At 43.8% G+C, this 14,050-nt stretch overlaps 1 long non-coding RNA gene across 1 annotated transcript; it reads right to left on the reverse strand.

Annotated features, from left to right (window-relative positions):
* Nucleotides 1–3,113: 3,113 nt before the first annotated feature.
* On the reverse strand, nt 3,114–13,792 carry LOC135765083 (uncharacterized). Its single transcript, XR_010540437.1, has 4 exons — nt 13,529–13,792; nt 13,082–13,137; nt 10,557–10,659; nt 3,114–3,418 (listed from the first exon to the last, which is right to left on the reverse strand). It is a non-coding gene; the product is annotated as an uncharacterized lncRNA (long non-coding RNA).
* Between the last annotated feature and the right edge of the window lie 258 nt (nt 13,793–14,050).

A 14,050-nucleotide genomic window follows, 5' to 3' on the forward strand; every position in this document is an offset into this window, starting at 1 on the left:
TTTGAACTCACGAGGACGGAGGCGCGCGCCCGCAAATACGTGTGTTCGACTTCTTCTTCTTCTTCTTTATAGTTTATTGGCGGTTGGCAAACCAGCTTATTGGTGCATTTCCGCCACCTACTGGGATGGAGTGTGAATACCTAGGATGATGGAATGGATATACTACTAAAATATATATATATATATATATATATATATATATATATATATATATATATATATATATATATATATAAATATATATATATATATATATATATATACAAAAATAATAATAATAATAATAATGATAACACAATAAATGAAACAAATAATATTAAATAATACTAAACACTTCTTTTTGTAACACCTTAAATCCTGTGTATTAACCGTGTATCTCTCAAATATTTAAATAATATAGGGTACACTTTTGATTGTACCTGTGCACTCTGAAATAAATCTTTTATTGTTAACTGAACTTTCAGTTTCTTTAGTCCATCTACAAGTTGAACTCGTTCATTATTATACCCTTGACAGTAAACAAGCACATGCTCCACTGTTTCTGCCACTCCACAGTGGATGCACCCATCTGTCTCACTTTTCCCTAACATGTGTAAATAATAATTTAACCTGGTGTGCCCAATGCGTAGCCTCGAGATAATTGTATCCTCTCTTCTGGATCCATATTTTCTCCTATCATTCCCAACTGTAACCTGAATATTATATAAGTGTCTCCCCTTTAACTCCTTATTCCAGTTTTCTTGCCAGATATTTATAACAGATTTTCTTATAATACACTTAGCTTCAGCTTTGCTTAATGGAATCTTAATGTCAACTTCCTCCTTATTTAATCCAGTCTTTGCCAGTTTATCCATGATCTCCTTTCCCTCAACTCCAACATGAGCTGGTACCCATAGAAAATTTATATTTTTGTCTAGTGGATTTATCCTGTACAAAATTTGTAATATGTCATGTAAGATATCTTGTCTTGTATCTGACTTTCCACTTTTCAAGCTGCAAAAAGCTGAGAATGAATCAGAGCATATAACTGTATCCTTAATATTAGAGTCTTCCACCCATACAATTGCTATGAATATTGCCATGAGTTCTGTTGTAAATACTGATATGTCATTAGACAGCCTTTTAACAGTACTCTGATCAATATGAGGTATAGATATTGCTGCTGCTGTATACCCAGATTGAGGATTTTTTGGCCCATCTGTGAATATCTGAACACTATTGTTATTATTTTGATTCAAATAATTTGCCACTGTTATATCTATAGGTACATACCTATCCTTTTCATTCTTTATACTGTTTAATTGTAGATCCACTTACGGCATTCTGTACAGCCAAGGGGGTAAAATTGGTAGACTTACTGTATGGCTCATGACTATACCATCTATTCAAATATATTTGGCAACTTGATCAGCCCTCCATCCAAAACTATTTAAACTTGAATACTCATGCTCCCAACATTCTTTTAATACATCTTTTACTGGATGAGCATCTGTATGTCCCTTTACGGAGCACCAATATGCCATTTCCAGCTTAATTTTCCTAATTTCTAACGGCATTTCTGCCATTTCAACATGCAGAGCGGAAATTGGAGATGTTCTAAATGCCCCACATGCTATTCTCAGTGCCTGGGATTGTCCTCCATTTACTTTCTTTAGCATGGAAGGCGCTGCTGAACTGTATACTATGCCACCATAATCAATAATTGGCCTTATCACTGCACAGTAAATTCTCTTTAAAGAATACCGAGTTGCCCCCCAGTCTACTCCTGCAAGACACCTGAGAACATTAACTCCCTTTTTACATTTTTCCACTACTTTCTTGATGTGTAATGCAAAAGTAAGTCTAGAATCCATCCATATCCCAAGGAACCTAATTTCTAAGACCTGTTCTAATGCTTTATCATACAACTTAAGTTTAGTGCTTGGTAATTTCTTTTTCTTAGAAAAACATATTACTTTTGTTTTTTCCACAGACATTCTAAAGCTCCAGCTATTAGCCCACACTGTAAAACCTAATAAGTTCACAGAACTTAAAATTTATTTTGTAACAGATTACACAAAAATATTTTAGTGATGTTTTTAAATGTTTTAAGTTTACATAAAACAAAAATTACATTTTCAGTTGCCTTAAATTATCTCAATGTTATCTTATAAATATTTATATTCCTCAACTTATAATTAGGGAGTATTTCACTCAAAATTTTAAATATTCTTCAACTAATATATTGTGGGAAATACACTCAAAATTTTAAATATTCCTCAACTCATATAATGTGGGAAATACACTCAAAAAATTTTATATTCCTGTGGGAAATACACCCAATTTTTTATATTCTTAATTATTATTTATGAATAAATATTCAGTTATATCAGCTAGTAATGTTAGAAAACACAAAAGTGACACCACAGTGACAATTTAACAACTTTTTTATTAAACACAATGTGCTTTTAAAAGGCACAAATTAATACAGATCTGTCAAAACAAAGTGCTTGTGATAAACTAAAACAAAAGAAAACGACTCTAAAACATACTTTGTTTTTATAAAGTACACTGTGTTATTATTTCCATATTCTAATAGTGGCCATTGCTTCAGAGGGTAGATTCAGTATTTTGGGTCTAATAATATTTCATATTATTCAGTAAAAATTAGGATTAAAACTCACAAAGGATTTGATATATAATTTAACAAGATTGACAATGACAACTATTAGAATGTGGAGTCATTTAACACGATTTAAAAACATTTTGCCACTACTGTACCTTGAAGGCTGCAAATCACTTTTTTTTAAATTAATCATTTGAATAAAGTGCTGGTTTCTACTGTGCCATACTTCAACTGGCAACATCAAGGTAGGCATAAGGCAACAAAACATTAAACATGTATAGTGCATGAATTGAATGTCAATGTTTTTCATATTTAACAAAAAATGTATTAAATCTGAGGTAGAACAGGCAAATAGTGTCATGTCTTAAATCTGAGGTAAAAGAGGCAAAGGGTTACATTTATAAAGAGGGGGGAAAAACACTAAATACCTAAATATCCTAAAAATCTAAACAAATAATCCATTCTCCACTCATTTAACAAATCATTCTTCAGCATCAATAGATTAACAAATCATTCTTCAGCATCAATAGACGCCCTTTCAGTGGTTTGTTGTCCTCAAGACGCATGGCAACTTTTGGGATAAATGTCAATGTAAGCTTGTGATTCTTTGGGTACTGAAAGTCTATTGCATAGATGTACTCAAAGAGCAGGAGAAATGAGTCAACCAGATTTATGGGACCACTCACAAGTATTTCATCCTCCACGACAATACTGATCCTCTCAGGGCTGAAGAGGGCACCATCAGTAGGGTCATACATGAAGACTGTTCAAGAGAGCCACCGGAGTGCCAGTGAGGTCTGGACCATCTGGTGACTATAAAACACAAATAAGACAGAAATGAGTTCAGACCCTCAAGGACACGAAACATTCTAATGATGTTTAGACATAACTGTCACTTAGCCTGCAACTAACCTGTGTGTAAACTATTTTCTTTACATATGCTGATATCTTATGTTAGTTTCACACCTATCTGTTTGCACACTTTTTGTTTAGTTGAATGCTTTATACTTACCTTTTTATTTATGTAATTTCTACATGCCAGTTTGAAGAATAACAACTCAAGTAAACTTCATAAACAGGTTATTGGGGTATTCCAGAAAGGAGGTTCAACAAACTCTGAGCCTAACCCTGAACTCTGAGTTGACTTACCCTGTTGAAGTGAAACTGAGTTTTCAGTTCCAGAACAGCTGATCTGAGTTAGGCAAGTCAACTCTGAGTATGTTAACTCTAAGTTGAGCTCCTGCGTGACGACTAGTAAAAAGCCATCATCAATGGAGCTCCAATAACGAGATTCTCCATGACAACAGGAAAGAAAACAGGAAGCAGAAATTTTCTAGCTGCGGCCGTAATAAAAGTCACAGACCAGTCACTGAGTTTTAAATGCAGTTGTCTTTTCATATTGAATTTAACATCACTTTCTTTTATATTAGCCTTTGAGGAAGTGGCTGAATGTTGTTCAATGTTTTTTTTAGGCTCATGAGAGCTGTTCCTGGGTTACGGCTTCCCTTTGGAATGGATAGCTCAAGAGTTCTCTTTCATCATCTCGTGTTCGAGATCCACCTATGGGAAGGACATCCGTACCTGACCTCTACAGAAGCATCCAATTGCACCAAGTCTGGCTAGACAGACAGAAGCGCGCAGCCAATGCCAGGTAAGACCACACCCTCTTACCTGATGGCATATAAGGCCACTGCGCGCTGCTCCTCCTCAGTTGATATTCGCTTCTCGCTATCTCTACGTGGATACAGTTCGGTTGGTTTTTCGCTGTTCACTTATTTGTCTTCAGGAGGAATTATCGCCAGATCAGCCTCCGCCTGACGTGACAGTTGTCAACCCAGCCAGGTTAGCTGTGTCTGCTTTTTCGTTAGCATCCTCGAGCCGCCCACGCTCGTTTTTCTCTCTACCTTCATCCACGGCTGCCCGCCACGGATTTATCCGAATTTTTCGCCGATATGTCGCTATCTAAAGCTGCCGCTGCTCCCGGGAAATCTTCGTCACGGGCCTGCCCGGCCGCGTGCGGAGCTTTAATCGCCGCTAAGGACTCGCACGAGTTCTGTGTGGTTTGTTTGGGCCTCAAACACGCGGAGGAAGCCCTACAAAACCCGGATAATTGCAGCCATTGCCTTTCGCTGCCTAAGAAATTGTTGCGGCGTCGACTTAAAGTTGCTGCGACCCAGTGTGGCGAGGACGGCGTTTCGGATTCGGATGAAGGGCTTGGTGGAGCGGACGCGCAATCGGAGACATCCGGGGGCGCGACCTCCCTCAGTTGGGCCGACATGCCCAACCCTGCATACCCTGAAGAGGACATCTTCAGGGAAATTGCTACGTTAGCAGGTGAACCGGTCGGTTCCTACGACGACGCGGACCTTCTTGGGACCTCAGAGGACGAGGAGGCCATCCCGCCCTCTTGTGCTTCCCAGGTTAACCCCCCCGCGGCTTTACCTCAGTCCATCCTTCTCGAGGTGTGTGAGCGCGCGGCCGCGCGGCTCAAAATCAAGTGGCCGGCCCCTCAGAGCGCTACCGACCAAGAGAGGGATATTTATGATGGGAAAGTGCTGGGACCCCCTCCCGGCCCGAGGAAACAACTCTTCCCTGTTCTTCCGGCGTGCGCTAAGCACATGAGGCATTATTGGAACGACCCGCTCGACCTGAAACACGGTCTCGCAGGCCTCGAGGTGAAGGACATGGCAGCTCTCGGCCTGGGCGACCCGCCCACGGTCGAGCCGTCTATCGCCAGACACCTTAACCCCGTCCAGGGTGGGCTGCTCGCTCCACCGAAGCCGGTCTTGCCCAATAAAATGGACCGTTTTTCGGCATCGGTTCTACAGGCCTCTTATAAGGCCTCGGCCTTGGCTGTGAGGGCCCTCAACGTTTCATCGCTCCTTTCCGCCTACCAGGCGGAGAATCTGTACGATTTGGGGGCTCAGCTCGATAAGGGGTCTCCCTCACCGACCTTGTGGAAGGAGATCCTGACGGTGAATGATCTCGTCCTCCGTAACGCTCGACAGGCCGTCCAGGCGTGCGGGCGTTCTATGGCGCTTTCTGTGGCAGGGGAGCGCGCGCTGTGGCTTAACCTGTCGGGCCTTCCCGACAGTGAGAAGAGGCGTATCGCTGGTGCTCCGGTTGAGCCCGGCCAGGCTCTTTTCGGCCCCGCCGTGGCTTTGATGCAGCAACGGTGCGACGATAAGAAAAAAGAGGACGAGGCTTTCAAGCTTTGCCTTCCAAGGAAGGCAAACCCACGTCAGGTGCCCCCTGTACGTTCGCCTAACCCCCCTGCTACAGCTCGGCACTCTCACTACAGTAAGGAAAGGCCCCGCAACAAACCCCCTCCACGGCAGAGTAACCCACCGTCTGCTAAACCCTGGGGAAAACCGCCTCCCGCCGCAGCTGCGGCGGGGAAACCCCCCAACTCGACCCCCAACATCCCGAAACGCAAGCGGCCGGCCTGATGTTCGACCGTTGGGGGTACAGGGTCTTTGTTCGCAGGCCACAAGCCCATTGGACTCTCTTTTTCCCCCGGAGCTCCCGTCCAAGAGACGGAGGTTTTCTCACAGAGGGGTCGACCACCCCCCTCAAGAGGCTGCCCAGCCCGTGTGTTCGGTGGATGTGTTTTGTCCCCCCACGTTCAGGGGGTTGGTTGTGAGGAAATGTGCACCAAGCATTTACACTGTTCCCCTCACTCAACAAATAAAGGCTTCGGCCCAAGTGTTTCCCAACACAAAACATACAAAAAACACACAAAACACAATAAAACAAACGAATCAAATGAATTCGTTTCAGAGAGAGCACATCTCTCTGCAGAGAATAAACCCCTCTCTGAACCCACGCATGTCGCCCCTTGTTTGTCCACTAGAGGGCGCCATTGTATCACAAATGAGTCTACCGAGCGCTCACAAATTCAGCTGCGCGCCCTCCACGCTGGCGGGCACTCTAGCGAGTTACGAGCCAGCCTGGCGGGCGGTAGCAGCGCCCGAATGGGTTATGCGAACAGTTACGCAGGGCTACAGACTACAGTTTGTCAGGAAACCCCCGCTTTTCAACGGCATTCTCTTCTCTCACACGGAAGAGAATTCCGCTCACATTCTGAAAGAGGAAATCTCCTCTCTTCTAATAAAGGGTGCGATTCAGGTGGTGCCCCCCGATCTGATAAATCAGGGGTTTTATTCTCGTTATTTCCTGGTTCCAAAGAAGGACGGCTCCCTCCGCCCTATCTTAGACCTCCGAGTGTTGAACAAACATTTAAGGAAATACAATTTCAGAATGTTAACCCACGGTTCTCTGGCCCGAGCCATAAAACAGAACGACTGGTTCACTTCAGTCGATCTGAAGGATGCTTTTTTCCACATAAGCATTTATCCGCCTCACAGGAAGTTTCTGCGTTTCGCATATCAGAACATATGTTACGAATTCACAGTTCTTCCTTTCGGTCTCTCTCAGTCCTCGAACGTTCTGTCTGTGCACGGAGGCGGCCCTCGCCCCTCTAAGAATGTCAGGTCTACGGATTTTGACATACATAGACGATTGGCTCATCATAGCCGAGTCGAAAGAGAAAGTGCTGCGGGAAACCCACCGTGTGCTCTCTCATATCACGTCCCTGGGTTTCAGAGTGAATGTGAACAAAAGTAATTTCACACCCAGTCAGAGTGTGATTTTTCTGGGGTTGGAACTGAACTCGGTCTCCATGCGAGCGCATCTTTCTCAGGAGCGCGTCCGCGCTTTAATGAATTGTGTGTCACAGTTCAGGGAGGGGGAGAGAGTGCAGTATCGTTCATGCCTCAGACTACAGGGTCTTATGGCTTCAGCTATTCAGGTTTTGCCCCTGGGTCTCCTGAGAATGAGACCGTTCATGAAATGGGTTTTATCACTACATTTCAGCCCGTTACGCGATCTCTGTCGCGTGGTAACGGTGACGCGCATCTGTTCGGCAGCTCTGCGCCACTGGAGGAACGCAGACTTTTACGCACAAGGCACCCCCTTGGGGACAGTTATGTTGCGGAAAGTCGTGACGACAGATGCGTCCTTAACGGGCTGGGGTGCAACCCAGGAGGGCAGAACGGTGAACGGGCTGTGGCCGAGCAGTCTCCATTCAGCACATATAAATTATTTAGAGCTCCTCACCATATGGAAAGCTCTGAATCATTTTCTGCCGCGCCTGCGGGGACATCATGTTCTCGTACGCTGCGACAATACCACAGCGGTGGCATACATCAATCGCCAGGGCGGTATGCGCTCCTCAAAACTTCACAATCTAGCTCACAAGCTGTTAGTGTGGAGCAAGGGTTTTTTTCTGTCACTACGCGCAACGCATGTTCCGGGCATTCTGAACAGAGGCGCGGATCTTCTGTCAAGGGGAAACCCTCTTTACGGGGACTGGCGTCTCCACCCGCAAGTGGTGGACGCGATATGGAGGCGATTCGGACGGGCAACCGTAGATCTGTTCGCCTCGCACGAAAATGCCCATTGTCCTATGTTCTTCTCGCTAAAGGACTTGGACGCGCCCCTCAGGGTGGACGCACTGGCCCACCCATGGCCCAAGGTGTTGCTGTATGCTTTCCCCCCTCTGTGCCTCATAATTCCCACGCTGGCCAGAGTGAGGGAGGAGAGCTTGTCTCTCCTTCTGATAGCGCCCAGATGGCCCAAAGCCCCGTGGTTGGCAGAAATAATTCCTCTGCTATATGCCCAGCTGTGGCCCCTCCCCCTCCGCACAGACCTGTTGTCTCAAGCGAACGGGGAAATTTATCACCCACACCCGGACAGGGTGGCTCTCTGGGTTTGGCCCGTGAGAGGACAAACTTAAACGCGCTGGGATTACACCCGCGCGTAATTGCTACTATTCAAAATGCCAGAGCCGTTTCTACACGGCCCTTATATGGTTGTAAGTGGCAAGTGTTTGAAGGGTGGTGTAATGAGCACGATCTCATATCTTATCAGTGCTCAGTCCCTGAGATTTTGCGTTTCTTACAAAACCTTATGGATAAAGGCAGGTCTTTTTCCACAATTAAGGTTTACCTGGCGGCTATTTCTGCTTGTCACGTAGGGTTTTATGGCTCTACTGTCGGGCAGCACCCTTTAATCTGCAGATTTATGAAGGGTGCCCGTCGCTCTTTGCCAGTCATCAGGAAGTCTGTCCCTGAATGGGACCTCTCCATGGTGCTGGACGCCCTGTCTCAATACCCCTTTGAGCCCCTGGGTGTTATTTCCTTGAAGCTGCTGTCTTTTAAGGTAGCTCTGCTCTTGGCTCTAACATCAGCAAAACGCGTTAGCGAACTGCATGCATTTTCTGTACACCCTTCATGCACTAAATTCTCTTTGACTGGAGAAAAGGTTTTTCTTAAACCTAACCCGGCATTTATGCCTAAGTGCTTCCCTGCGTTCACATCGGAGGTGCTGGAGCTGTCCGCTTTTCACCCTCCACCCTTTTCCTCTGCGGAGGATCAGAGGCTTAATGCTCTATGTCCTGTTCGTGCATTACAGACGTATATCGACAGGACTAGGGTTTTCCGGAAGAGTGACCAGCTCTTTATCTCATGGACGCCGCCTCACAGAGGGAATCCCGTATCTAAGCAACGTCTTTCACATTGGCTTGTGGACGCGATTGCCTTGGCATACGAATCGAAGGGAGTGCAACCACCTGGGAATATCAGAGCTCATTCTACGAGGGGCGTGGCCACCTCTTGGGCTTTGTTTAGGGGAGTGTCACTGCAGGACATCTGTTCGGCTGCGAGCTGGGCTTCTCCCCATACTTTCGTGCGTTATTATCGGTTAGATGTTACTAAAACCTCAGTAGCACATTCCGTTTTGGGTGTAGGGTCATCATAGCCCTTCACTGCTGCACACCTTTTTCCTACTGTTGTCTTTATAGTAGGAAAAAAAAAGCGCATACGGGTTTTGAGTAGTTCATGTTACCAAGCATGCATTCACATCTTTGCCCTTGTTTGTTTTTTGCATTTGTGGGTTTCCCTAGGGTGTGCTTTTTACATATTTTCTGCCTTGCATGCGCACCACAGACACTTGTGTGTGTGCGTGGGGCTCATTATTATGGGACGTGTCGGGCACCGCCCCCCCGGGGGTGACCGTTCCATTTTTTATACTGGCTGTCATACCTCACTGCGAGTGTGTTGGGCAATCGGGGACCTGTCCATGTCTCTCCCATAGGTGGATCTCGAACACGAGATGATGAAAGAGAACAATAGGTTACTTTCGTAACCCCGGTTCTCTGAAACATCGAGTGGAGAGATCCACCAGCTTTGCCCCGCTTGCCGCACGAGAAGCGAATACACTTACTGAGGAGGAGCAGCGCGCAGTGGCCTTATATGCCATCAGGTAAGAGGGTGTGGTCTTACCTGGCATTGGCTGCGCGCTTCTGTCTGTCTAGCCAGACTTGGTGCAATTGGATGCTTCTGTAGAGGTCAGGTACGGATGTCCTTCCCATAGGTGGATCTCTCCACTCGATGTTTCAGAGAACCGGGGTTACGAAAGGAACCTATTGTTTCCCTCATTTCAGGGTTCACTCTAAGTTTTCACCTAACCTGCTTTCTGGAATACCACCCGGTAGAGCTGGCGAAAAAAATCATCTGCGATTCTCATGCGTGTCTCATTAGTAAAGCCAATACGGTGATTAGTAGTAAACCACTATCACCTGCTTACAGATAAAGCGGCATTTACTATACAGAGCCGTATTTCACTGAAAGCTAGGCAAAATCGATTATGAACGCGATTTTGCCAAGCTTCTTGGTGAAATACAGCTCTGTGTAGTAAATGCCGCTCCATCTGAAAGCAATTTACTACTAATCACCAAAACCGGCTTTACTGATGAGACGCGCATGAGAATCACAGGCGATTTTTTGCCCAGCCCTACCCCTGGTTTTGCTAGAGTCCATTGAGTGATGTCATATGTAAAGCTGACTGAATAGCTAGGCAAAGGGATTGGTAGTGAGGCCAGTACACTTACATTGCAGTTCCTGAAGAACTTGAAGACATCTTCACGCAGGTACACAGGTCGTGCACACAGGACAAGGGCTCGTCTCATTTTCATCCTTTTCATCACTTTGTTCCTAGATGGACCAAAAAAATCCATTGCAATAGTCATTACAAAAATGCAGACCAAACGCTCAAAAAATTAAAGTGTTAAATAGCTCCTTATTCTGATGTTGCTCATTGCTACACATGGTAGATTCAGTTTTTTGGGTCAGCATTTCTTTATTAAAACATTTTTCAAATTAATAACTTTCTTTTGTAGATACTTTAACTCACAAAGGAAAAACACTTAAAATTGTAAATCAAATTTAACGACAACAGAAGTTATTTGGACTTCTCCAATTGAAACTGCTTGACAACACATCAGTAATTTGATGAAGTCTTCTGCTGCAAAAACCTTAAAGGGACACCATGAAACTTTTGGCCACTAGGGGGTGCTAGACACGTATTTTTCACTTCTAGCGCCCCTAGAGCCCACAAGCGCCGCAGCACTGTCGCAAAGGAAAGGAACTGGCCAACCTTAAAACTAAACTAAAAACTAAACATTTAAAATGCTAAACGATCAACATTTTGAGACAACAGGGAGAAACGCAGTCATGTTACAACTTTCTGATGAGGAACTCGTCGTGGCAGAAGCCATTTCTCAATCTGAAGGTTGCAGCCTCCGGATGTCGTATTTCTAATACGTCATCAAGACTGTCTTATTTCACAATATTAACAATTACAAAGTTGACTATTATACTTAGTTAATCGTAAATTGTTGCAGTATGCTTATGACTTGCGAATGTAATGCTCAGTTTACCTTAATAACCCAGGCTTGATGACGTGTGCAGCCTGCATATTTGACCTCCGGAGGCTGCAGCCTTCCAATTCAGAAACGACCAGACGTATTTCCTTGCCTTTTTCCAAACAAATATTGTTGCATCCTCTCTCTCTCCCTCGCCACCAGGATTTTCCGCAATGGCGCTCGTTATTCCTCTTTTTTGTGTGAAAATCGCTCCAAATCCAAGTAAACCGATGCGTTTAGGTCTGCCGCTTTGTAATACGTCACGTGAGTGACAGCGGAACGCAGCAAATGAGGAAGAGAGAAGAGAGAAACGCTCGGATCTGATTGGTGAATGAATAGGGTTTGGTTTTACACTGTGAGCAAGTTTGAGTGCTATAGCATCCTGGATTGTTATGTAAATATATCATAGACACAGTAAAAGAAAGGTAAATACGTGAACACAGCATCTGAATACAGGGAACTATATGCAATATAATCGCCGTAATTTATAAAGAACATCGCATTTATGTATGAATCAACAGTTTATATAAAAAATTGCCTTAAAGGGGAATCGAACCCGGGTCGCCCGTGTCATAGGTCCGTGACACTAAAGACTGTGCCACAGAGTCACATATTAGAAACTGCTCTCTACACTCCTTAAGTAGCCTCCAGCAAAATTCACGTTAAAAACAAATTGTGTGGAGGAAGTGACGTATGCCGTAAAGCAGTCGAATTTTGTAGTTTTTTTTTTGTGCTCTGGTTACTACCACAAATCCTAAGTTTTAAAATACGAGTAAAAGTGATACAGACCCCGTCAGGCTATGGTAGACATGTCATTCAACCTATTTAAAGTCGATGTACTATCACAAGGGTCTTGAAAATGTATTATGAAGGTTGAAAAATTACATGGTGTCACTTTAAAGGAACACGCCCAGATTTTGGGAATTTAGCTTATTCACCATATCCCCAATAGTTAGATAAGTTCATACATACCTTTCTCATCTCCGTGCGTGGTGTAACTCTGTCTGACGCAGCCGCCGCTAGCTTAGCTTATCACAAAGTCTGGAAGTGAATGGCTCCAGCTAGCAAACTGCTCCCAATAAGTGACAAAATAACGCAAACATTTTCCTATTAATGTGTTGTGATTTGTATAGTCAAACCGTGTACAAATAACAAGGTGATATGAGACACAGCAATCTTTTAACAGTATACATACTGGGAACTATATTCTCAGAAGGAGAAGCACTGCTACATGGGCGGAGTGATTTGCACAACTCTGACCGAACTCTCTGCTCCTCACCAGGGGCTTCTCGGGTGCTGTGACCAAATCACTCCGCCCAAGTAGCCGTGCTTCGCCTTCTGAGAATATAGTTCCCAGTATGTATACTGTTAAAAGATAGCTCTGTCTCATATCACCTTGTTATTTGTTCACGGTTTGACTATACAAATCACAACACATAAATAGGAAAATGTTTGCGTTATTTTGTCACTTATTGGGAGCAATTTGCTAGCTGGAGCCATTCACTTCCAGACTTTGTGCTAAGCTAAGCTAGCGAGGGCTGCAACAGACAGAGTTACAGCACGCACGGAGATGAGAAAGGTATGTATGGACTTATCTAACTCTGGGGGATACAGTGAATAAGCTAAATTCCCAAAATCTGGGCGTGTTCCTTTAACATTGTAAAAAATTCGGGGCGAAAATCTTTCGTTAGTACACAATTTACAAAACTCACCTATTGGTCTGATGGTGAAACGCTGACTCTCTGTAGCACTCTTTGTACTCAGATATCTGTTCACAACATGCACACAAAGGTGATATGTTTATGTTTAAAAACATTAAAAAATAAAACCTAATAAATGAAATCTAAAAAAGTGAATATACAGATAAAACGTTTCCAAATCTATAAAAAACATTACTTGTACACTAATTATAGTGCAAATTTAAATGTTAAAAGATGAGTAAGTTAGTTATTAACACGCAAAGCATCAAAGTTGTGTACTTATAGATCTGCTATTTCTGATGTTGTTGTTTTTAACAAAGTATTAATAAAAGGCTCAAGTGATCAACTGTGAATTCCACAGCTGAGATAAAAACATTTAAATAAATAGCAAAAGAATGACTGTAGAAAGACATAAGATAAAACCAAACGTTAATAACAATATTTCATAATACATCCTACCTGAACTGTTAAAATGTTTTCGAGATGATCTCAAAGACACACACTTATACCTACGAAGAAATACAAACACAGGCCTGGTTAGCATCATGATCACACTCATATCATGTTTTATCACTGTTTGTTTCACGATAACACACACGTTACAGACAACTCGACAACGTTAAATATTGACTGCGTAACGCGGACACGTATATTATTCTCAAAGTACGCAGATGCATAAACAGCAAAAACTACAACCGGCAGAAACCGGGAAAGAGGTATAACGTTAACGAATGCATAAAATTAGAAATGATTCCAGTGTTTCCGCTATATACATTCAACCGTGGCGGCCCGCCACGCCTAAAACATCCCCGCCACGCCTGCGGTTGTGGATAGAAGGGATACAGCAAACGAAATCTCGCCGGATGAGCACTGTTTAATCCTAATCCTTCACCCAAACCCAACTCTAAACACAACATTTCACAGGATTGTAGGATGTATGTGTATCTCATGTAGCCAGAGTCGCTGTTTTCATCCTAAAAA

This window comes from Paramisgurnus dabryanus, chromosome 6, assembly GCF_030506205.2.
Source record: "Paramisgurnus dabryanus chromosome 6, PD_genome_1.1, whole genome shotgun sequence".
Lineage (NCBI taxonomy): Eukaryota > Metazoa > Chordata > Actinopteri > Cypriniformes > Cobitidae > Paramisgurnus > Paramisgurnus dabryanus.